The sequence below is a fragment of the Larimichthys crocea genome, chromosome XII (genome assembly GCF_000972845.2).
Source record: "Larimichthys crocea isolate SSNF chromosome XII, L_crocea_2.0, whole genome shotgun sequence".
Taxonomy (NCBI): domain Eukaryota; kingdom Metazoa; phylum Chordata; class Actinopteri; family Sciaenidae; genus Larimichthys; species Larimichthys crocea.
The window spans coordinates 7,707,464-7,732,640 of NC_040022.1; the positions used below are offsets into that span (position 1 = coordinate 7,707,464).

Consider the following 25,177-nt stretch of genomic DNA (forward strand, 5'->3'; position numbering starts at 1 on the left):
AAACATGGTGGCCTGATTTTGTAATCTGGGAGGTCCCGCTGACGCACAGACACACATGCGCACGCACACACGCCTCAACAACTTGTCCCTCTAACCCCCTTCCTCGTCAGCCACTGCCCTAATTAGTCAGAATTAAGACGAATGCCTGGGCCTCCCACGATCAATTGGTATCGAGCGGACCTTCGCTCGCCCCTGCCTGGGGGCCTCTCGTGGCCGGCAGATCATTTATATCAATCGCTTTTGTTTTTCTTTCCTTCCCCCCTTTCCATTCTTCTGTCCACCAAGTGCAAGCTTCGGTCTATTGGACGACGTGCAGAATGGACACTCTCCATCCAGTTGTATTGATGTTACAGGGACACATTCTCCAAATATACTCAGGGACACGAACGCCTGTCACATGAATATGTGTGTTATACATTTGTGGGAGAGTGTTCGAGCTCCTCCAGTGCTTTTTTATGTCGTCTCTTTTTAACGAGCTCACCCTTTCGAAGCATGAGTCCTTCTTCCTTGCCCTTTGCTCTTCTTGTTGCCCTTCTCTCAAATATCTCTCGCTCGCTCTGCCTTTATTACTTGTTATTCTGGATGAAGAGAGGCTTTTTGTGTTCCGGGCTTTTATTGATCTGGCCTATTTGGACCTAGATAATAATCAGCACAAAGAGATGTATATCAATCTTTTACCTGCTTATGTCTCCTACTTTTTCTTTAGCCACCTGACCTTCTCTATTTGTCGAAGCTTGTGCACAGGTTTGATTCCCAGCACTGTCTGACTGTCGGTGGCTTGTGGAGAACACCAAAGGAAGGCAGGACACTTGTAATATTCGATATCTCATCCTACATGCAGAGACTTGAGACTACAGTGCACTGCAAATTAAATCCAACCTCATTGATTCTTTTTTCAATAAGAAGTGTTGCGGCGATGCAGCTGGCCAATCATAACCTAAACCAAAACCAAAAGTGCTGTGATGAAACCTATTTTTGATTTGATTTCCAAACCATTGTTTCCTGGCAGGCATGATTCCTTTGTTTGTGCTCTAACCTGCTTTCCTTTTTTTTCTTTTTTTTCCCTACCAGAATCAACTCCTGCAAACGTTACACACAATACCAGTGGAATACTTGTGTTATTCCTGCATTATTCTTAGGTCTAATCAGACACAGCACCTTGGGGAAATTCATTTAAAGGACAAATTAAATAGAGACAAGGAAAGGGTACAAAAGCGCACTTTTATTAGTTCCTTTCTCCAAGGTTGATGGTACAGTAGTGAACTGCCACCTAAAACAGACATAGATCCAGTGTGTCCTTTGTCTGGGTCACTGAGTGTGTACTTTGGTGCATTATATGCTCGTAGTACATGTGTCAGATAGTGACCGTTTCTGTCCCGGAGGCGTGCTCAAACCTCTCAGGTCAGCGGCCACTTTGTGCTGCATGCTTTGTGTGCATGCCTGGAGTATTTGTGATTGTTGCAGAGAGAAGCGATGGCAACACTGCACATATGTGCAGCCAAACCTGGATAGTACACCACAGCGCCTTAGCTGTCCAAGAGTTGGCAACTGGTTCCATGGTTAGTGGCCCTTCATTCTGTGCGTAACATTACACCTTTGGTGTGATCCATTTAGACTCCAGAGGAGTAAACCTTGCCTAACCGACTTAAGCTACGTAGTTAGGCTAAGATGAACCTCAGGCTGCAGTCATGTGCACTAAATTTGTTAGTGCCAGATGAGCCCTCTGTGCACGCATGTGGTGTTTGATTGTATGTTTATACTTGGGCTCTCTGAGTCCCTGACTCATCCCCGAGGCCCCGGCTATCCTGCCTTAACGACCCCCCGTCTCTTCCCCACATACTCTGTTGTTCTCTCCGTTTCTTTGCCACCTGCTATTTAGAGACAAGGGCTGACAGACTTCATCTCTGCCTTCTCATTTCCTTCACATACCACTGGTGAGAGCCCTCATCTGTACCAACACAAACACTGCTCTGTAGTTTTACTTTGAACTCAGGGTCATTGGGGATATACAAAAAAAAAAAACACAGAGGAAGGGAGATGTTCTATAGCATCTTCATAGATTAATGGAAAGAAAAATTGAACTATTAATCCTCCTTTCTCACTCTGCACCGTGGTCTATAGGATATGATGGAGACAAAGTGCCATGTACATTGTATCCTTTCACCATTTTGCCCATTCATGTACATTTTCTTTTGTAGTTTATTATCAGGCATATAATGAGTCACAGAGGAGAAACACACTCTCCTGCTCTGCCTGTGTGTGTGTGTGTGTGCATGTCCTTGATTGGGTGGGATGGTTGGCAACCACTTTTATATTTCTGCTTAATTTGCCATTGTGAATACTATTGAGTTAAGTGGCCTAAGTTTGTTTTGCTCCCCAAACTCCCTGCTGTGCTAGCATTGTAGCATTACTACACCACTTTGGCTGTAAGCAATCATAGGGAGAGAGATACAGGGATTTAAAGAACCAGGGACTGCAGTATCATGTATTAAGTGAGGAGCACACCAAGTGATGCTGATGAAGAAGGATGTGGTGAAGGGAGACGAATGCCTGGGCCCTGAAGTGTTGTACCAGTCTGAGAGATGGTCCCTGTGAGGCCCCCTGCGTGGAGAGTGAACCGTGGCTAGCCTGAACTCCTGCCAAGCTCACTGGCTGTTTGAGTTGTTGCAGATGGCACACTGTAGCGCTGATGTGGCAAGGTACACATTATGGAACAGGAGAAAAAAACTCCATCTATATTGAATGAGACTGAGCTGCTGATCAGCTTACCCATCTAGAGATGAGTGGACATATTAAAAGCATCTATGTGTGCTGGGTAATCTTTGCTCTGGTGCTCCATGGCAGCATGTCAGGATACTTTTTGTGAACTTATGGCTGGCCACTGGCATTTAAAAGAAAATGCTGTAAAACAGCTAAACAATAAGGACTTGTTTATCATATGCCCATAAATGGCATTTTGACAAGTATTACACAATAATAATAATACTAATAATTATAATAACATACTCAAATACATAGGGTTTGTTTTCCCTATTTTACTGTGATTGTTATATGTGATGATACAGAGCTCATGTATGTGGCTGCCTGCAACAACAGGCTTGATTACATCCACTTCTGAGTTAAAGATACACTGTTTTTATTATTTATTTATTTTTACCTCTGCTGGCCACTTAATAAAACATTTTTAAAAATCTAATGTTTAGTCTTCCTAATTTGGATTGTTCAAGTTCCTTATCAGTCAACGTATTCTTTTTATGTAGCATCAAAATTAATAATTGATCAGGGACAAGTGTAATATTTTGATCACGGTTTGCTAAGTGCACATTCGCCTCAATACTTAAAAACTTTTTGGACCTTCTATTAACTTTGAAAAGGTCCTTTAATAAACTTTAATAAACGCATTTACCCCTAATGACAAAAAATATCAGCTTCCCCAAAACTATATATAAATAAATATATAAATATTTTTATATATTAATATTTTTTTTCCACTTTAAATGAGTCGAAACTACTTCTGCCTAAAATATATATACAAATATTCATTATATTTTTTGGATTTTAACCCTTTAAAGGCCAAATCTTTAGTGACACACTTATCATTTCAGTAGCAAGGCGCCCTTGCAGAAAACAAAAGAATTTGCTGCGGGAAAAAGTAACGTTCTGGTGGACAAATAGAAAAAAATGAAAATTGAAAGCTTGTAGTCCAAAATCTAATCTTAACATAAATTAATGCATTAGTTTATGTTAAGTTAAACGTGGGATCAAAAATGGCATTTTCAGTGGTTTTCAACATTTTTTGTCGTTAAGAACAAATGTGTCAGTTTTTTTGTAGCTTAGCCATTTTAGGCTAATTTAAGGAAATGAAACAAATATTCTAAAAGAAATTAAAAAATGAATATCCTAGGGCAAATATGAGCTATATTCATTCAAAACAGCCAAAATGGCTTGAAAAAACTGAATGGCACAAAATGTCCATCTCTTCAGGGTTAACATGGTGAAGCAGCTGTATCTCCCTGTGAATCTTCCACATATTGCTCTCTACAATCTAAACATGTGCTATGTGGACCCAAATGCTATACAATCAACAGTTTGGTTTGAATCCTCCTACCTGAAGCTTCTACTCCCAAATCTACTCAGCAACTCAAAGTGCAGCACATCCAGGGAGAACGAAGCAGAAGACAGCCTGTCCCCCCTGCTTCATGATGTATTCACAACCAGAACATGTTGTTTTGAGATACACATGGCAGATTCTTGTTAGCCTACATCCTGAATAATCAGTTGTTGCCGGGGCTCCCGGTGGCAGCATGTGGGGCCATAGAGACATGCCTGGGGAACCTTGGGGGCCCCGGCTGTGGGGGATGAGGGTGCTGTTTGACTGCTGCATCTGTCTATCAGGAGATTTGTGGGGATGCTCGTGGCACCGAGTGGAGACAGTGTCAGGGCGATACCCTTGACGGTGATGTGATTGAGTAGACAGGCGCGACCCGCTCCTTTCTTTACCCGCCACCCATCTCTTTACCCCCTACATCTCCACCCACCCCTCCTTACACAACAGCATCCCAAGAGTGAGTGATCACTTAAAACAGCGCTGGTTATTATACCTAAGCACATCCTAGTAATTTATGCATGATTGCCTGGCAATCTGAGGCAATTCATCATCCCCTTTCCTATCTTTCTTTTTTTAATCTGTTGGTGTCTTGTTCCTCTGGACTTTAATCTATAGGGCTATTAAGAATGCCTGTGTAATAATGGCTCAGCTCAGGTGACAGCATGACATTGGCGCCGTCATTGCTGTGCAGGTTTGGGATCCTGGAGGACTGCGGGCATTAAAACACGCCAAATCTGCCTTTTAAAGCTAAGAAGCATCTATTGTTTTGTCAGTGCAAGACCTGCTCTCCTGTCAGATGGGAAGAGCTTTGTCTGTGTAAAGTGAAAACTTTGTGTCATATCAGGATTTTTAGATGCAGTGGATCAATATCTGTTTAAAAAATACATATATGTACAGTGGGGTCTGGTACCACATAAAAAAATCTCTAATATTTTCTCAGAGAACCTGTAATTAATCAGAACATTTGAGGATTTAAATGAAAGTCTCACATCACATTCAAATTGTTATTCTAAGCAAAGAGAATTTTTTTCAGTGTCAAATCATGGCTATACTAAAAATTTCTAAAGGGGCAGTGCATGAAACTCTAAAACGCTTTGTAGAAACTGGATAAGTTGTATCCAAAGCATGATGAGACAGACCAAAAGTGACCACAAGATCAATACGTCAAGCTTAGTTTCCTTAGAGATAAGGATAAAGAACGCAAGACTCCAATCAGAAAAAGGACTGTCAAAAGAAAGTTGTCTTGTAGTGGTCTCAGAGGACAAGTAGCAGTTTTTAAACCGCTTCTCAGGAGGGATAACAAGGCCAAACACTTGAGGTGGACTAAGAAATACCAGCATTTCACAATAGATAAAAGTGCTGTTTACTGATGAATCCAAGTTTGAGATTTATTGCAATAACTGGAAAGTATATGTAAGTAAGGGAACAGGAGAGAGAGTGATGTAGCAGTGTATCAAACCCACAGTGAAACATGGTGGTAGGAATATTCAAGTCTTGTCTTCTTGTGAGACATGCGTTACCTTCTGGTTTCTATATTTGTGGAGAAAGATTCATACTTAATCAGGATAAGGATCCCAGACAAAGCTTTGGAAGAATTACTTAAAGACTAAAGACCTGTCATAGACCTTTCTCCACAGTCACCTGAACTCAACCCCATTAAAACATTTAAAGACTGAGAAAGCCAAGTGTTTCGAGACATCACAAGAAGCTCTTTGGAATGCCAAGATAACACGTATCATCGTGATTGTACATAAACTTATGTAGTCCATGCTGGATGGAGCACATGCAAAAGGGGGACATCTTCTGAGATATACAACAAACTGTTAAGCTGATGTTATCATTTGTTATGAAAAAATAGCATCACATTCGAAACAAATGCAAAATAGAAGTTGGTTCTGACATTTATTCATTGACATTTTTTTATGAATTGACATGGACCATACAGTAATGGTTTTCATAACTGAATTGTGGGTACTGTTTTAGTTACTGTACATTTTAATTGTGTGAATAGCATACTTACTTAATAAATTAATAAACAGCAGAGTTTAATTTGGATTCTTTGTTTGGCGATTATATTTTGACACAACGTGGGGAAGTAGAGCTCGACAATACATTTTTAGAATCACTTTCTCTGGCCCAATGCATATTTATTATGGCTGCATCGTATGTTTACAGCTGTTGTTTTTTCACACACAAGCAAATGGTCCAAATATATGGCATCAATACAGGAAACCAGGCCAGCCATATGTGTGATGCACACACGTTTGTTGCATGTCTACATGCTTCTGTGCATGTGCGTGTGTCCGTGTTATGCTGTGAGACGCCATTAAATATCCAATGTGAGACGGAGGTGTTAACGGCAACAGCACCGGCTGACCCTTCTTTTGTGGAGTTATCTGTCTGTGACTTCAAGGCATGGCTAATGGATGCCGACCTTGCTCTATGTTCTCTATCGGTTCCATTCAGCATCTATCAACCCAGGGATGTATCTTGATTTACCCCCCCTGTCCCTCTTCTACTACCTGCTTGTACAGCACTGCACACCAAGTACACCATGCCCTGTTGTAGGCCATTGTAATCTTACTGGGCTCAGTGAAAGCTAAATTAAGAACTGAACAGCATGAGTGAGAGTGAGACAACAGAAGGCAGCAGCTCGGGAGACAACCAGACAGGCAAATAGGCCACAGCTAGTGACCCTGGCTTATCTTTCTAATAATCTTTACTTATCTAATTGGTCTGTGTTCAAGCTGTTTATTCACAGTGGAGACGGTAAAATCTTGGTGTGTACTATATGACATCAGCAAAATGAAGATGATCCCTAACAGCTTAGAGTTCCTTACCGGAGAAAATGAATTACTCATGACTTGTTCAAGAATTGTGAATATTCCCACCGCATGTAATACATAGCTTAGCACCATCTGTGAGGTTGATGGTCATATTTGGAGGGAAATAAATGAGTTTTCAATCCTGTATTAACAGTGTTATTTCTTATACCCTCTGTTAAAGCAGTAGTAGAGTAGTTCAGTATTTTTGGAAAAAAAACTTTCTATCCGAGACTGAGATGTGGGTATAGCTACCACTGCCCAGCGTATAACCCCTGTAAAAAGACAAATTGTAGTTTTTAGAGGTTTAGACCTTTAGAGTTGTATTTTGTTATCATTTTGACAGAACCAAGCTAAGCTTACTAGTAGGGCTGGGACGATATGCTTTTCTCCCAATTTGATTCTTTTAGGTTTTTTTGGGTGCCGATTCGATTTAAATTGCAATTCATCGATGTTGCCGATTTTTGAGATTTTTAGTTAACTTTTTTTTTAACACCAAACCATGTGAAAAAGTTGAATCATGATGATGTCTACAGACTATATCAGGAGCCATATTTCCCCCCAAAATGCACATCACATGTGAGTCAGTTTGTAAGATTTATTTAGCAGCAATATAGTTGAACCATTTGAACTGCTACATTTGAACTTACACTCTCTTTTCAAAAGCCTGGACTGCATATAAAAGAAGTAGTATATAAAAATATGTATACTTTTCTGAGGGTTATACCTTTCTAACAGAACAAATTAAAAGTGTAGACTTTCTGATGTAAACTGCTACATTTATCTGCACACAACACAAATAGGAGCCTTTAAATTAACATACTGCATAATAAAGTGAACTTAGACTCTCTTTTCAAAGCCTGGACTGCATGTAAAAGAGGCAAACAGATGTACAATATAAAAAAATATATTTTTCTCAAGTTTTTAGCTTATTTAGCTGTTCCTGCTCAGTCAGTGGATGCACAATGCTGCTTTGGGTGTCTGCTGGCTTGCTGCTGCAGATCTTTTGGTTGTTAGCTCTGCATTTACCTCAGGGTGGTGTCTTGCCGGATGGGCAGTAACGTTTGTCGTGTTTCTGAAGTATGCGACGTGTGCATTACAGACTTTACAAATAGCTTTCGACGTGTCCAGTTCTGCTTTTCCCTTCAAAGCAAAAAATCCAAAATGTGCTGATGGAGGTTTTTCTCTCTTTCTCTCTCTATCTTTCTTCTTTGCATTCTGTTTAGGTTTCTCCTGCAAACGGATACGACGTCACGTTACCAGGTAGTTGAAGTAAAATATTTCAACCTAAATAAACTAAAATGAAGCATTTAAATTTGTTGAACAAAAGAATCGATTTAAAAAAGAAAAAAATCCTGATACTTATGTGAATCGATTTTTTTCTCCTACCCCTAAAGAAACGTTTTTGGTCTTTATAACTAATTTCAACGTTCATGATGACTGTACTGAGTGTGATTTTTTTTTTAACGCACCCATTCAAATTATGTTAAGGCTTAAAATTCTGCATAATTAAGAGCATGTCCACTTTGATTGACAGGTAGGTAGGTACAGATGCCTTATTGGACCACCCAGGCGTCATTTCAGGTCCATCAATGATCCACGTCTTTGCTGATGTTTAGATTAGCTGTGAGGCGGAAGAGGCAGTACAGCCAACATGGCTTCGCATCACAGATTTTCAGCTTCAAAACGGTGCTTCAGTAACCTGTGGATGACGTCACTTATACATGGCCCATTCCTTATACTGTCATATTGTATGTTACACTGCTTTTATTCTGTGAAAATAGCCTATTTCTCCAGTGTTGTGTTATTCAGTGTATCACTGCACTGTTTCCAATGAAATTCTCTCTGTTCTTCTTCTGCCTCACTTATTTATCCCTTGTTCTACTGTTTACCTCTGTTCTCTTCAGTGTCGATGTGTTTTGAGGTTAAATTTCACCTCAATCATATTTGCCTCTGTAAGTCGAATTTCTTGTCAGGGACTCGTGCGCTGACACAGATGGTTGGGGTTATGTTAAGAACACCCAGATGGTATTCAGAAATATATGAGTCATATTTCAGTCGACGTGTTACAGTACAGAGCTGTATCTTCCATTTACCCTGGTGTGACAGTGAGAAAAGCCTTACAAAGTCAAGTGAAACAGGTAACACTTTTTCCCTAAAACTTTTTCTGTGTCTAGTTTTTATCCCTGGATTGAAATTGGTTTCTTGTGTCTTTTCTCTTAATATGGAAACACTTAGAGAAGACTATCTCATGGGCCTGAAAAAAATCACTAGCAATGAAGAAATCTCCCTAAAAGACACCCTGTTGATTTGGTTCCTATTTAATTGTCCTTCTGTGTGTGTTTATGTGAGGATAGGTTTGCGTGCATGTGTGTGTGTGTCCTCATTTGCTCCTGTCTGTCTGAGTCTGAAGCCACGTGGGTGCATTTTTTGGACTGCGCCTCCAAACATTTCATAGACACTCACAGCAGCAGTCAGTGCATTGATTTCCCATTGGTCGATGATGTTTGAGTTTACAGAAGGAGGTGCAGAGGTAAAATGTCTTCTTTTTTTCTTTTTTGTCTGCAGCGGCCACACCATTCTCTACTTCCTCTTTCAAAGAAGATAGCAAGAAAGTAACTGTGGAAATCTCGACAAAGGTGACTTGCCTGCAAGTACTTTTATGATAAACAATACCTGTTTCCGTCACGCACAGGTATTGTAGAAAGCAAGAATTGATTTGAGAATTCTCAGCTTCTTCTGTCTGAAGAAAGATGTCATTGCCATGTCTGACTACCTCTGTAACTCAATGTATGTTACTGCTACTGGATGCTTGAAATTCCTTTGGGATCAATAAAGTATATCTATCTGGTTACATTGATCACTTGCCTAGCTCCAGTTCTGGCATGACACCTGCCACCTACTTGCCCGCACCAGTGTCCCTGGCCTGAAATCCTTCTCTTATCATTGCTAAAAAGTGCCTGTGGTACAAACACTAACCCCTGTTTGTACTAGAGGTAACTTCCCTCCCCTGGGCTCACAGTCTGGGCAGCCCGGCCAATTATCTGAGCTAACATTAGCTAACAGCAGCTACAGTTGGTGACGGTTTACTTTACTGCTTTATTGTCCATCAGGAACCTCTGTCAATCACCAAGAGTTGATGCGGAGCAGGTGAAAGACATCAGAGGGAAAGCAAAAAAGATTTTTTTCAATAAGATATGATCCAGTTACACTTACACTGTCCATATATGGACACATTGTTTTACATCACCCATAATTCTCTAAATGTACATTTTGAAGCCTTAAGTTTGGATTTACACTCTGTGCCCTCTTTTTGTCAGTTACTTGACCACAGCGTGAGATAGCAGCAGAGCAGAGGTAGAAAGAAGCACCACAACCACCGAGGCCGAGTGTCAAGAGACCCGTCCATCAAGGTAAATGCACTGCCAAACACACCCTCTTATTGATTTATGATCCTGTATCTTTTTTTTTTTTTATGAAAAAAATAACTATAGAAATTCTGAGGCAAAATCAGAATGAATTTTTATTGATTATGTAATTTTAAAGGGAAAGGCATCTACAAGACACCTTAAAGTATATATAAAAAAATCAAGGACAAGTTTTATTTGGACAGTCAGAACGGCCTGAAAATTCAGAAATCCAGAGGGTAGTAGTGTTGTTTAGCACTGCTGGGATTTGGCTTCCTTACTGGTTGTTGCCCTCAGAGCATGGCTGCTCCTCAGAGGCCATTGTTGTGCACTCCATCATCTTCTCACATGGAAAACCAAGCCTGCCGGACATGCATGCCTGTAAGATGGTCCCATGACAACCCAGTGTGACATTTTCCTTTCATCTGTGTCTTGCCATTTCTTCTCGTCCACGGTCTTTCATCATACTTTCTTTTTCTTTCTCTTTTTCTTTCCCCCAGTGCTCTCTGTCATCACTTAAGGGCCTCTCCACTTGTTTTAAACAGTAAGAGAAAAGGGGATAAAAAAGGAGTTTTTTGGGATTGCTGAGAAATTATTTGTATATTATTTGAGTTTTTATTCACGTCTGTTTTCCCCCCCTATATGCGAGACTACAGCTGACACGATCTTTGTGGTCGCATGAGCAGTTTTGGTGTTGGAGACGGTCTAGTGGTTGTAGGTGTAAGTGTTTGTGACAAACTGACAAATTCAGAGGCTCTGTGTCACAGCCTGTCTGATCGCACACATCCTTTCTCTCTAACAATCTCTTGATGCCTGCTTTCCTCCTCGGACAGAGCCGGCAGAGAAGGCCCGTCAGATGGCTGTGTTTGGGGCTTAGATTGAAGACAGATAGTACAGAGGAGGGAAAGGCGACATGCTGTAATCACAGAGATGGACGGATGATGTCAATCAATGGCGTCTGCTGGCCTGGTAAAGGAAGGAGGGATGAACACAGCCGGAATTGAAGGATCTTCAGTGTCAGAGCTGGAGCCGCCCCGTTTCTCCTTAGTGTCTTAGAAGAATCAATCTCTCCTTGCTATAAATGCACTCACTCTTCTCACGTCATTCATCATCTAACTTTATCCTCCTACCCATCCTCTTTGACCTCTTCTCATCTTAATCATTGCCAGAAGTTGGACTACAAAGTGGCAGACTTTGTGTGTGTGTGTGTGTGTAGTGTGAGTCAGTGCTTCAGGTTTTCTGCGTGGTATTCACAAACTCTTTTACACTTAGGTGAGGTCTTGACTTACGCTTTATACTTTAACAAGCTTCCACAGTAATGCAAGCGGCTCCGTAAGGCTGCACAGTGGTGATCACAAAAACAATGCATATCTTTATTGTTTAGTGTGTCAGAAAGAAGGTGTCGCCATTGTGAGAACAGATGGGAGTGGGGGATGAGACGGCTAAGAAAAGAAACAAGTCACTGAAGAGCCATTTCCTGTGTCTGTGTCAGGTGGTTTAAGCCACTTCCATTAAGGAGACTAACAGCGGTGTTGCGTTCATTGACTCTAACAGGAGAAGTGAGCACAGATCATGAGTGATTCTTCTGTCTCATAGTTCATCAAAGATCATCGATAAAAACTTAATAAAACTTAAGTAACTTGAACCGTCTCTGGTACAGCACAATCTGATTCATATATTCATTCCATCCACACAACGTCCACTTTCAGGCATATGGATAATTCTTTGCTGACATTTCTGGTCTGGTACTGTTTATTCGTCATTCATCATCAACAGTGTTTCAACTTATACCCAGTTCATGAAAGTTTTAGTGTTGCTATCAGAAGTGAAGCATCTTACATCAGCAGCAGCTTGTCTCATCTGTACATGTTGGTCTGTGTACATTACCAGCAGTAGACACAGAGACTGAAGAGACAAAAGAAAAGCTGCATTAACAAAAAAAGGAGAAAGACATCAGAGAACTAGACGCATTTAATATTGACGTGATCCCTAGGAAAATCAGCAATGCGTCAGAAGTGAAGTGAAAATTAAAAAAAAAACTTCATAGAGCAGAATGCCAGCTGTGCTGTGGTGCTGTGTGCTTGTAACAGACAATGGAGTCCCATAGTCTTTGCTCCTCAGTCTCTGGGAGGCAGGGAAATAAAAGGGAATTTGATTTCAGTCAGGTGTTTTACTCAAGAACCTCTGAGAGGCCTCTCCTGACAGTCCTATTTCAAAACCTTCTGTAAAAAGTGAGGTGGGGCTGTCACCAGCAAGTCCCCTATGATGTGTCAGAGAGCGTCAAGACTTTTAAGTATTTATTTATTCATCCATATCTGTTTGTTTGCATATTTCATAGTCTTATTTCCTACGTTGGGGCTGTGGGCAGCCTTTTATAATCAGTAAGTCTTGTGTTAAGTCATTTCTCTGAAGGTGGTGGTTTAATTTTCAATTTGTTACCAGTTTCCCCTCGTGGCTTCAGCGGGAATGCATGTAATTTTGTCCTTTGTTGCTTTAACTTACAGTAAGAAGGTCCCAGGTTAGATCTCCACCACGGCTGTAGGATGTTAAAGATACTCTGACATTTATTGAAGCTAAATCTTTCAGCTGAAGCAAGCACATTCAAAGTTTCCTCTGAAAACGTCGCCCTTTTCTGTTTTTTATGATTACATTTTGATTTGTTAGTTTGATAAATAGGCCTTTGGTGCCAGCCAGCCTAATTTACACTTGCTCTGACTGACTGCGTGGTGTAATTAATCATCAACACTGTACTTATGAAATTATTAATACTTTAATAATAGACTGTTAATTCTTACACCAGGGACAGGATATAATGACGATTTCTTCTGTATTTCAGTGAGTCATTTCTCTGGCTGCAAGATATTGACTGTCTTGATCATATTTCATCAGGGTTTCAATCTGTTACTTAAAATTACACCTGGGTCTTACAATATTCCCTGATAGCTTTTCCTTTAAAAATGTATATATCTTTTTTTTTAATGCCGTTAACTCTCCACACAAATCCTACTTCAGTCAATAAATCCTCCCATTTTCAATTTTTCAAGATTTTTTTTTTCTCTCACTTGGTCCTCCTTTTTTGTTTCACGTATCAAAAGAGTTTGATGGTTTGACAGGACAGGCCCTAGAAACTTGCTACCTCCCTCCAGACCCTCCAAAGTCTCTGCTCCCTCATTGAACTGTTATCTGCCCCATTTCTGGGCTTTTCCATGGCAACTAGGAACCAGCGAGCGTGTGAGCGAAGAGAGTGAGGTCTCCAGTGGAAGCAGCATCTTGTCTCAGACAGCTGTCTGCTAAAAAGACAAAGGAATGAGAGAACTTAAAAAAAAAGGAAAAGGAAAGTTTGGGAAAGTTGTTTTTCCTCCTTTAGCGTGAAAAACAACTAAAATGGAGGCAATTCACTGCACAGAGATCTCTAGCTGCATTCAGTTAAACCTGTTGACCATTCTCAGTCCTTGAGTCACGGGTCTCTGCCCTGCTTTGAAAAACCCTCGCATTGTAGAATTTCACTGTCGTTTAATGAGCCGTGCTGACGATGAGTGTTCTCTCCTTGATCGGTTCCTAAGCAACCTGTTCACTTGATGCAAGCTGCAACTACTGACTGACAGTCCTCAAAGTTTCATCCGTGGGACCCCCTCAGTGGAAGTAACCCACATTTCACTCTATTTTAAGCTTAATGTCAGATTCAAGGCCTTACCAAAACATATGGGTCTCTCCACTCAACATGTATCAGATAGCGTTTGGTTCCCTAGAAAGCCAAAATGTACACTTGATTCTTCCTTACACGAGAGCCTCTCTTCACAAGCCGTAGCCTCTCTTCTCCAGGTTCTTTGCTTGAATGTGGAGCGACAAGGCGACTTTAAAGTCGGGCAAGGCCTGCTTCTTCAGTAGGATTACACCAGAATCCCAATAGTTTTAAACAGTCACACTCTGCCACTCAAAGCCAGATATTTTCGTTCGCAGCGTTTATTAAAGGAGCTTGGGAATCCGTGGTGACAAGTGAAGCGTTTTGTAGAAACGGAAAAAAGGGATACAGAAGAACAGAATTCAACAACGAGGGCTTTCCTTTTTTAAAAGTTTCAGTCTGAAGACTTTCATAGCCTTTGTCACTCTGTTTAGAAATACAGTCACAAACCTAGTCTAGGGACGCAGTGGTCCTTGGACTGGGAAGGAACAAACAGTAAGAGGCAATCTGCAAGTGACGATAGCCATGTCGTTATAAAAATGTTCTTCTATTAAGAGGACTCTTGGGTTTGAGGAAACAGGGCTCCCCATTTTTAGTGCTCATAAAAGGTTGATGTGAGCCAATATTCAGTAAATCCAAGGAGAGGAGAGGGCAGATGACTAAAGAGAAGAAGCATCACATGATTATTATGTAAAGGGGAAGCCGAAAAAAGCCACTGTCTGTGTGGAGCAAGTATTTTTTCTTTCTTTTGCATATTTTCTACATTTTCTTTTTTATTAATGAAAAAGATTGAAACATGAATAGTATGTTCAGCGATGTTGACGCTCTCCTGCTTCACCTCTGCTGAAGAGTTACAATCATCACATTGAGTTGTGCTCACCTGTTTGAACGGCAGGTGAGCCTGCAAAGTCCTTCACAATCAGCTTCTTTGTATCATCATTCAAAGCATAAAGTAACCAGTCCACTCAGGCTCTCCTGCTGAGCAGTCACAACTGTACAAACAACTGTTACAGAGATCATTGTCATAAACAGCAAAGAGGCCTCACTGAAGGTATAAATCGCTAAGTGACTGCAGAAGACACTGCTGGAGGATCTGTCCTAAACAACAGCATTTATCATGTTAGCCGGACCCAGCGTGCCACATTTGATTTGGCACTGGGTGATGCATTAATCCAGTTGATAATTTATGTACATATGGCCTCAAATGCCCCGCCACTTGGCCAGCTAACGTATACATTTAGGGCATGTGTGTTTTCCAGAGTGACAGCTGAGTGCAGAGCGTCTCCTCTCTGAAGCTCTGCTCTGCGCCGGGCGCTGACACACCAGCAGCTTCTCCTCTGCTGCAGCTGCTGATTTGACTCCTTTTCTTTTGGTTTCATTCTTACACCATTTACCATGACTTTACTCAAAAACGTACACACAAAAACCCAGACTTTGTTAGAATAAATAAATAATAATAAGTATTAATAATGTACCCACCCCTTAGTAAATCCCCCAAAGCATGTATGTCCCTTATGAGGATGATAGACATATGAGGACATTTTTCTTATGTTATATATCTTTGTGCATATTTAGACACTGTTGTCTGACTTGACTATGTCGATTCTTGAAACCCCCATTTACAAATGTTACTGCTAAATCAAATTGATGTTTTTGCAACAGGTTTACTGTAAAATCGTGTGTGTATGGCAGCATTTATTGCCTTACAAGCATAAGCCAACAAAGATGGAGGACACACAGCAACATCTTTTTCCTCTGTCCGCAGTGTAATCCACATTGTCCGGCTGCCTCCTCTGTCAGCTTCACTGTGTTTATCTATTCCTTCTGTCACTCCCTGCTCATTGGCAAAATGCTCTGTGAGAGCATGGATCCAGTTCATGACAATCCATCATTTATGACAAGTACACACAGTAATCTATTTTAAACAGCAGGGTATGATGCTGATGATGCATGACAGAAGAGGATATAGAGTGTGCACATTTATGAGTGTGCATATTGATAATCAATTTTCTTAATTTTAACCACTGCAGGGAAAAAGAAAGTCATCTTTCAAGGAGCCGCTCCGTGTTGAAACCTTAGTGAGTGATGTGCATTGTGATTTTCTGTATTGACACCTCTCACTGTTTAGAATGCTGAAAAACTGGTAAATTGAAACATGAGGGTGGAAACGCTTCTAACAAAGTTCATTTAGTAGACATCCATCTTATTAGTTAGAGCACAATGGACTGCTACATGGCACTGAAATAAGTAATGAAGCAAACACGGCCAAAGTCTTATTGTGTATTGATCTGTCAAAGCTAGACAGGAGTTTAGTTACAAACAGAAAGAGCCGCCACTGAAGTAAAATATCAGCGTTCAACGTTGAAGGCTGGATCTACAGAATCACAGTTTGTAACATAGATGAAACAAACGTGTGTAGGCCCTCATTAGCGACAGTACATAGACAGACAGAGTAAGTGGTGTGGTCACAGAACTGAAATGCTTTTCATTCGTGGATCGATCATGTTGTGGCGAAATTTCTGGAATCAAAGGTCAATGGTGAGGTCAGGAAGGAAGAAAGTGTTCAGCAAGCTATGTATTATGACTAGGAAGGCAGCAATAGGTCTCTTCGACCCTGGCCACCACAGTATTGAGATAGACTGGCACCTACTGTTCCCAATCAAAGCCAAACAACTAATACTGCCGAGGACCTCAAGGCCCACACGTGACCTTGTGTAACCTAAGGCTAGAAAATTCAATAACGGATCATGTAAGTGATGATATTTCGTTCTTTGCAGGCTTTCCATTGGTTTCTTCCTTGTTCTATATTACGTTTGGGTTCTTAAAGGAAGTGGCCATGTTAACATTACCATAGCAACATTGCCATTACCATGGCAACATGGCAACCATCCAACCACAGTGAGCAACAGTCCTTGATGATGCCCACGACATTTCAAAATTCGAGATGTGTGTGCCGTCCAACACGTTTTCAGATGGAAATGTGTCATTTATGTTGAGAGAAAACTGTTAAAAAATCTACATATCTACACATATAATTAATATCTGTCAGATTTAGTTCCTCATCCTCAAAGCCGCCATTCTTTCCTTCCTTCTTTCCCCATTTTACCTCTTTCCCCTCCAGCTATCCCATCATTATCCTCTCATCCCTGTGCTCTCAGTGGCAGTAAGCCCAAAAATTCCAGACCATTCTTTGGAGATATCTGCGGCCTTTCTTCTTGCTCCCAGCCCCTGTTGTGACAATTTCAGTCTGCATGCTGGTTTGGAGGGTCTGCCAGGTGCTTCTGGCTCCAACCATATGTCCTCTGACACTCTGTCTTTGGAATGGGGGAGCAGGAGGATTGGAGGGTTAAAGATGAGGCTATCTGGAGCTACCTCTGAGAACTAAACTCAGTTGGCTGACGTGGCAAAAGCACATCCCACCAAAACTAAACCCTGTTCTTAATTCTCTCTTTGCGCTAGCCCTGAGCGGGGTGCAGATATAGGGATGGCAGGGAGTTCTTCATTGAGTCCCCATGGAGTTGGAAAAACAGATCCTGTTTTAGCGAGCCAGTTGGCTTGGTGTGGCGCAGTGACCGCAACGCCATCTTCGGCTCAGAGTCTGTCAGTCAGTCACAGTCTGCTGGTTTGCAGCTTCAGTGGTCAGGCAGGAGTTCATTCTTTTCTGGTGTCTTTGTCTGAATGTTTCCCTGACTGCCAGACACTTCTTTCAACTCTGAAAACCTCAGTCTGAGTCAGAGCCTCTTTCTCTGTTTCCGATCCAGGGCTGTGATTCTGTGGTGAACCGGTCACACCATCGGTCCAGTTGTTTCTCCTGCCTCAAGGTGTAAGGCCTGTGAGCCCAGCGATAGTTCTGCTTCCACAAAAGCACAGCACAAATGCCTGCACGTACACACATCAGTTTGAAACCACTTGACAGCAGAATAGCAGCATAAACAACAGCTAAATTTCCCCTTTGATTTGTATCCTAAAACCCTCCAGTGCAAAGAAAGGCTGTTGTTTGGAGTTTAACAGAACAAATAACATCCACAACAGGGGTTCTTAAGATGGGACTGACATGTGAGACTGACTGTCCCTTATTAAGTATCTGCGCCGCCTTTCGTCTTGTCACAGCGGCAGACAAACATTTTCCCAGAGGCCCAAGCAGCCCAGCGGTGTCCTGAAGTTACCAAGACTGCGAGGATGTATTGTGACAGACTTTAAATGTGAGGAAGAGGAGCTCTCATCACCCGTCACCTCTGCAAGATGAAAGCCCCTGAAAGCAGCCAGCCACCCTGCTGGACACAGCTCAGCTGTTATAAGAAGTGTTTGACAGGAGGGGCAGGTACTTGACCTTCTCTCTGGCTTTTCTTTGTTTTCTTCTCTCTCTTTTCTCTCACCCTCTTGCCCTGCGTCGCTGCTCCGCCACGTGCTTACCACTCTCGCCCCAAAGGCTCTTGGGTGTTGTCAGGGAACTAACAGTCCCAGTGCGCTGTAGTACGCCGGCATTTGTAGCTTGTGTTTTCCCCCTTGTTTTCAATAAATACAGTGGAGGAGCCCTCGTGGTGGTGTTTATCTTGCTGGTGTGCAGTCCTGCATGCTATGCAACATTACTGCTGAGGTTAAGGTCCCAGGATAATTTGTGAGTGGCTTGATGTCAAAGGCCTCGGAGAGGAGAGATGGAATTGCTGCTCAGCGGGTGAGTAAAAGCAAATGCAGGAGTGCTCATATCACATAAACATGCATCTTGTTACTGGCATGGAGTTACATGAAGATTATGACATTACAACAACATCCACTGACTAAATCAAAGGGGATTTACAGTAGTAAACATGGTAAGTCGCCCACTGTATTCTGAGCCTAGATCTGCATGTCTGGGTGGAGAAGTTGAATTTTTAACAGCCTTGATGCACATTTCCATTTCTCCGTCAGACAGTGTCCCATGTATTCATCTCTCCTAACAATGGCGAAATGTCAGCATACTTTCAGGCTGCTCTAAATTAAACATTCATCCCCTCTGAGTATACAGCTATAGAGCTGTTCTTGCCATCCCCTCCCACACTATTTTTCTATTTTCACATAGAAGGCTTTGGCCAAATGAGGAACAAGACACTTCCTCTCACTATGGACCAGATGGTAACGATGTAAAGTACATACATTTTTTTTGGGGGGTGTACAGATATGCCAAATGACAATTGTCTGGCTTACTTCCATGGTCATATCCCAAATGTCCCAGGTCTCGATATGTGCAATGGCCAAGAAAGTTGAAGACAGGACTTAAGATGGGGAGGGGGATATTTTATTAATGGGAACTATTAATATTCCATCGCAGTGGGACAATGGTGTGTTTCTTTTTGCAGAAGCATAATGAATAACTGAGTGCCTCCATGGTGCCCGATTCCTCACCATGAATATTCAGTTGCTGGTGGTGTATCATGGGAGAGTTGAGAGCCTCTTCTCTACCCTTTAGTGGATCACACCTGAGCATTTTGTCTCACCTCTGTATTCTTCTCTATTGCTTCCCATTACAGACCCAGGCATGTGACTAAAGTCAGTATTATCTGGGGACCGGCACCTATAGATCTGATGCCTGGCTCTCAATAACGGCCCTCCACAGAGGCTGGATTGATTGATTACACTACTGTGGCTTTGTGTGGGTTTTTAATTGATTGATTAATTGAGGGCCTAGGCTGAGATGTGATTGATTATGAGTAGTCAGCAGTGGGTTGGAGTTGGGCTGTCAAAGCCAACAGGGTGAGAGGTGAGATCTCGTGGCTTCTGTAATATGCTTGTTCTTTTATCCATGAAAGCCACTTTCATCTCTGATGCTCTGTACAGCCACACTTTGTCCTTGCCCTGGTCACTTCTCTGGAGCAACTTTTTACCCTAGTTTCAGTGAGTATGTGTTTGGGTTCACATGTATTCACATGTGGTGTTGCCTGGAGCTGTGTATGTCCTGTTCTTGCCATGAGATTGTTCGATAATGTCAGGCCTGTGGCATTCAGCAGATACCACAATACAACAAATAGTTCCTTTCAAACCTTAAAGACTTGTTTCTCATAGAGCCTGTGCGAGGAAATATAAAGAGAAGAAGAACAAAGAGAGGCGAAAAATACTGAATGCATGTGACAGTGTAGAATGAAAAAGGAAGGAGTGACCCCACTGCAAAGCTCATTCAGATATGACGGTGAATAAGAAAGAAAGAAAGCATAAAAGAAGGACAACAAGAATGACTCAATTTCATAACATTGACCAAGAAGTGCAGACAGTAAAATACAGTTACTAACAAACATTTCAACACTAGATATGTCATTCTCAACAAATGGTGAACTCTTCTACTGGGCCAATAAATAACTAAAATCTTTGCCCATTTAAGCTTCTATTTGCAGATGATGAGATCAGGGATGGTTAGGGTAGTATGATCAACACAAAGCTTAGATGCATCACTATAAGTTTCATCAAAATCTGATCAGTGTTGTTTCAGGATGTGTGGCAGATAAACAGATGAATGAATTGGCAATAAAACAAATGAACGCACAAACAGAAGAATAAATGAGCCAACAAAAACAAAGGAGCAAACAAAGAACTAAATGAACAAATAAATGAATTAATGAATGGACCACAGATCCAAGCACGGGGGATGGGGAGTGTGTGCATGTATCAGTTACAATCTGTTTGTCTGTAATCTCCTCAGACAGAATCTCTATTCAAAATAAAGGTCCTCTCTCTGCTGTTGGATGCTTAAAGGGCAGAACGAGCATTTTGACAGTTAAAGGCTTTGTCTAATCGCTCATCAAGTTGGGGATAAAACAGGAACGTGCACTCATGCTCTATCTACTGAACATGTCTCACAGGGGAATGTCAGAAGCCGTTGGGAAGGCACAAATGTTTTATGCTAATAAATGAAGAGGCTGTAGGTAGGTTTATGATTAAAGTCCAAGCTCAGACTCAAACACTGAATATATGTTTATACCTACTTTGATGTTAAAGTGACATTACGTGTATTAGTATTTTTGCGATTTAGTGCACCTAGTTTCAGAGCATTACCACTGTTGTAGATTTGTTATGCATATTACTTATGGTCAAAAATCAGCAAATCGACAACAGTAAAGCATCAAGCCGGTGTGCAAAACAAGAGATAGCAGCCAGATAACATTACTTACTAGTCCAACTGCAAGACGCCCAATTTGTTGTCTTTCGGGTTTTTTATTTTGCCAAAGTGCCAGATTTACTCTTGTCCAGCGACCTCTTGCTCGGTCACGCTCCTTTTCTCTTCTTAGCTTCCTCCATCAATGTTACATTGCCTGCTCCAGTTCTGGCACGATACTGACTCAGCATTTCCCTCTCGCCGGACCTGAGAACCTCCTCTTCCCGGTGGTCCAAAACGCTTGCGGTATAAACAATTACTCCCCCAATGCTCAGAGCTCACAGTCCGGGCAGCCCAGCTAACAAACTAAGCTAACATTAGCTAACAGCGTCTGTATTTCACAGCAGTTTACTTTATTGTCCATCAGAGAGCTGTTGCAGAGCAACTGAAGTACATCAGAGGGGAAACCACTTTCTCCATTAAAATATTCAAGGATTCAAGGAGTTTTATTGTCATTACAGCACATGTAAAAACATGGGATGAAACGAAATTGGTTTATTTAATAATATATTGTGTGTGTGATATGTTGTGTGTGTGTGTGTGTATATATATATATATATATATATATATATATATATATATATATATATATATATATATATATATATATATATATGATGTGTGTGTGGTGTATATATGTGTAATGTGTGTGTATATATATAATATATATATATATAATATATATATATATATATATATATATAGAGAGAGAGAGAGAGAGAGGAGAGAGGAGAAGAGAGAGATAGTAAAATATAAAAGTAAAGGCAAATTTAAATTTAAAAAACAAGTATATACAATAAATAGAAGAACAACAACAACAGTATAACACTATGTTGAGGTAGTGACATTGTGCAAGTGGTAGTGACATTGTGCAAATATGATCCAGTTTCAACAAAATAATTGAAGTATTTGGTGGTGTGTGACTTGGGTGTTGCTTAATATAGTAAGCAGTAGTAATAGTTGTAGTAGCCGTGTAGTAACAGTAAGTAATTAATAGTAATATGAACACAGTCATAGTTAACTCTTTTCAGTTGTATACACGTGCCCAACTGATTTATCAAAATAAGGAATTATGATACAAAATCTCATGAGCATGCATTCAAATCTGACAAAGCTATTAAGTTGATCAGCTGTGAGCAGAGAGGAACTGATTGTTTAGGGTCTGTACAAGGTGAAGAATCCCTGAATGTGCTTTACTGTAATCCTTGACTGAAATCCTCCAGTCTGAACTCAGCAGATGACTAAAAAGGTTTACAGCCATTCCTCGCATGTCCTAGTGCTGTCTGCTCTCACTTTCCTGGACAGTCCAGAGAGAGAGTTGTGTGAGTGGACCACATATCACAGCCATCTGTCAACCACAAACTCCCAAATGTGGTGGATGATATTACGAAGGCGGCACTATAATATATCAAATTCCGTTATTCTGCAGTGGAACCGACACAAATCAAAAAGAGTCAAAGGCCACAAAGGACACATCAAATGACAATGTAAAAACAATATAACAAAATATCGCCTGTATCCCCTTAATCTGCAGCTCCCCTCAGCTCTGTGCGTTATCTTGAGCCTCAACTCAATTGTTTTGCTGTCCTGGCCCAATTTCATTGTTTTGCTTCAGTCACTGCTCTCGTAGTGTCATTTTCAGCTGCAGCAGGGAGCTCTAAAAGCTCACTGTACACTCCCTGCTCAGCACCAGACAGGAGGCTGACACAGTTAGCAACGCTAGCTGGTGAACACAGTGGAGTATTTTGCAGCTAAAAAGACAGATATTTCATTCCGGAGGGTGGTAGAGACCAAAAACAGAGCTAAAAGAGAGCAAATATCTGACTAACATTGAGAATCTAATGCTCAAAAACTCCAACGCCAATGTACTTCATCCGGACTGTGTGGCTGTGGGTTGATCAGATTTAATTTATAGTCATCAAACAACCCAATCACATTTCAATTGAAGTGTGTCCGGATTGGTGCTAGCCTACATTAGATCAGTGAAAAAAGGTATAGGCCTACAGAAATATCTAATGTGAAATAACCAAAACTTTTTGAAGAAAAAGTAGGTCTCTGGGGCACCCTGCTTGCTTACCTGATAGGGTACCCCTTATAACAAGGCTTAGTGCAGCCTCCAGCCCTATGCTGCATATCATCCACTATCTATCCACCCAGTTTCCTGTCTATCTTCTGCTGGCTATCCAAAATAAAAGCATAAAAAAGCAAAAAATAGTACAGCCCAGTCAGCTGATATTGGCCCATTGTAGACACATTGGTATTGATATATATGTTATCCAATATGTGCTGATATGAAAACTGTTCTTTTCTGGTACTGTATGTTGCAGAGGAAAATGCTTGTGGTAGTGTCACCACAAAGTTCATCCAAAAAGAGTGAACCACGATGTACAAAACTGTGGTAAGCAGCTCAGAGCAAGTGAGTAATGTCAGCACTCAAAGATTTAGTATATTAGCTCCCGTATCAGCAAGAATTTTATTTTTTCCATTTAAAATCTGTCTGATCGCTCTCATCCCATTGCTGAACACAGCCAAAACAAACTAAAGGTTTACATATAGGTGATAGAAACTATGGCCTGATGGCATGGATGATGACAGCCCTGACCCACTCACGGACCCCTTCTCTTGCATGCAATTTGCACTATGTCACTGAGGTTTCATGGACAGCTGGTGGACTTGCTTGGACACCGGAGACATAAAAGGTCCTGTCATGTGCTACAATTCAGATCAACACCATCAGTATATAGCCTGCAGGTCTGAGCTCTGATGGATATGCTGCTTAAATTAAATCAGTGTCTGACTGATGATGACAGTCTATTCTTTTGTTCCCTCGGTCAGTGTTCGGCCTTCCATCTGTAGCTAATAAACATCAGTTAGCCTGTTTTGAGTTCTCATCAACATTTACTCCGTTCTAGCTTGAGGTCAGACTATTTCTTGATTTCATCAAAGCGGTGCCTCTAATGTTACAGCATGGACAGCATCAGCAGTTTCTTGCATTAGTAATTTTTCTCAGTTGTTGTCACTTTACTGCTTACACTGTAAAAATGATAGATTTTTGGGTCAGGTTGCCATTCGTCACCGAGTTGGAGTACTCTCCATTTATCACTTTTTTTCTCTGGGTTCTCTAAGATGTCTAACTCTAGTTAACAACAAGAACAATTGCCATTCAGCAGATACATCTGAGACAAAATTGAGCACGTTTAATGAATGCTTCATTAGTTTTCCAAAGGCAGCTGAGGAAGAAGTAGGAAGATTTACTTAAGTAAAAATACTCTTCCAACAATGTAATGTAATGTAAAAATATTCTGTTACAGAGTATAGTCCTGCATTTAACATCCTACCTAAGTAAAATCAGTTAGTTTTGTAACTAAATATATTATTATTAGAATAAAAAGTATTAGTTTTGTAACTAAATATATTATTATTAGAATAAAAAGTACTCATTCTGCAGTAAAATTGTAAAATACTAATGTGTAAACACCACTGTCCTTTGGTTTCCAACCGAGGCCTCTCCCAAGGGTCAGTAGAAAGAAAGAAAAAGAAAGAAAATACAAAGCTCTGCTGCACAAATCTTTTATTCTAATCGTTGCTTTTTTGTGAAAGATTTTTGTTTTTGAATTTTCTGAAAAATAAACTTATTACCTCTGCCAAAGAGATTATACTTTGCTACTACTGGCCCAATGTTAATAAAACTTGTTGAAAGGTTAAAGCATAGGCCAAAGAAGAAATCAAATTTCTGAGTGGATCCAGAACACAGGGCAAAGCTGTTAATATTGTGCAGTGACTAAACATGCAATAAAACATAACAGCTATTACATCACTGTAGCCATGAATGCAGCAGGTTTGTAAGAAATAGGCAATTAGAGATTTTTCTGGATTATTGTGTGGAGTGGAAGTATTATGTAACATAAAATGGAAATGGAAAAGTACCCCAAACTTTACTTGAGTTCACTCCTTAAATTAATCTACTTACCTCTGTCCAAAACTTGTTTAAACAACAACTCGCGTCAACTGTGAGAGAGGCCTGTGGTGTTTTTA

The 25,177-nt window shown here is 40.9% G+C and overlaps 1 long non-coding RNA gene across 3 annotated transcripts in view; it reads left to right on the forward strand.

Moving 5' to 3' along the window:
- Nucleotides 1-25,177, forward strand: part of LOC109138490 (uncharacterized) — a 107,524-nt gene that overhangs the window by 10,320 nt on the left and 72,027 nt on the right. For 2 of the 3 annotated variants that reach the window (XR_003463331.1, XR_003463333.1), the window contains exons 2-3: nt 9,499-9,569; nt 10,251-10,343. This is a non-coding gene — a long non-coding RNA (uncharacterized LOC109138490). Of the gene's footprint in view, nt 1-8,156; nt 8,194-9,498; nt 9,570-10,250; nt 10,344-25,177 lie in introns of all 3 variants that reach the window. The other variant, XR_003463332.1, reaches the window with a different exon arrangement.